Below are 949 nucleotides of genomic sequence, written 5' to 3'. Positions count from 1 at the left end.
GGGTGACGCCTGGGGCACCAGATGCTGTTGGCATCCTCTTTTTTATTGTTTCTTAACACTTTGCGGTCCTGGTGACTTTTCTTTTCTATAGCTTTCTGCCTTTCGTTATGTTTTTCAATTTTTCTTTCCATTTAATTTTAGCCTTTCGTTTTGCACCTCTCTTTTCTTTTCCTTTGCTTTAGCCTTTGTTTTTATTCTATCTTTTCTTTCTTCTGGAATTACAGCCTTTCCTTTGCATCCCCTATTTTCGTTTTTATTTAGCTTTTGGACTTCGTTTTTACCATTTCTTTCATTAAGCATTTCGTTTTCCGTCCCTTTCTTTTTTTCCATTTAGCTGAGCCTGTCGTTTGAAATTTGACGCTGGTTACGTAACCTTTCTTATTAATTAATTAATTGATTTATTTTACCTCACCGGGGTCCCAGCGCTGGCGTAGCGTTGCCATAGTACCTGGCTCAAACATAGGGGCAAATTAACAAACCTTCCTCTCTTCACCGGTCCAAGCACTTTGGTGTTTGTTTACCTGTATACTTTAAGCTCCAAGCGGACAGCAACAACCTTCGCCGCTTCGGTCAAAGCGCTGGCATCGCATTACCTGTGTTACCTGCCTCAAAGATGAAAAGCCAGTTCACCTTTCGTCAACGTGCCACACCACGTTAAACACCGCTTCTCGTCCGATCAGCAGTTAGCGACGTTGAGTCTGGATGGTACTTGGATGGTGACCGCCTGGGAGCACAGATGCTGTTGGCATCCCTCTTTTCTTTGTTTCATAACTTTCACTTTGCGGTCTGGTGACTTTTTGCTCATGTAGCTTTCTGCCTTTCGTTATGTTTTCAATTTTTTCTTTTCCATTTAATTTTAGCCTTTCGTTTTACCCTCTCCTTTTCTTTTCCTTTAGCGCAGCATTTGTTTGCATTCTTTCTTCTTCTAAGTGCCTTCGCTTTCGCTTGC

Source organism: Eriocheir sinensis, chromosome 1 (assembly GCF_024679095.1).
Source record: "Eriocheir sinensis breed Jianghai 21 chromosome 1, ASM2467909v1, whole genome shotgun sequence".
Classification (NCBI taxonomy): domain Eukaryota; kingdom Metazoa; phylum Arthropoda; class Malacostraca; order Decapoda; family Varunidae; genus Eriocheir; species Eriocheir sinensis.
Note: the sequence above shows the minus strand (reverse complement) of the source record.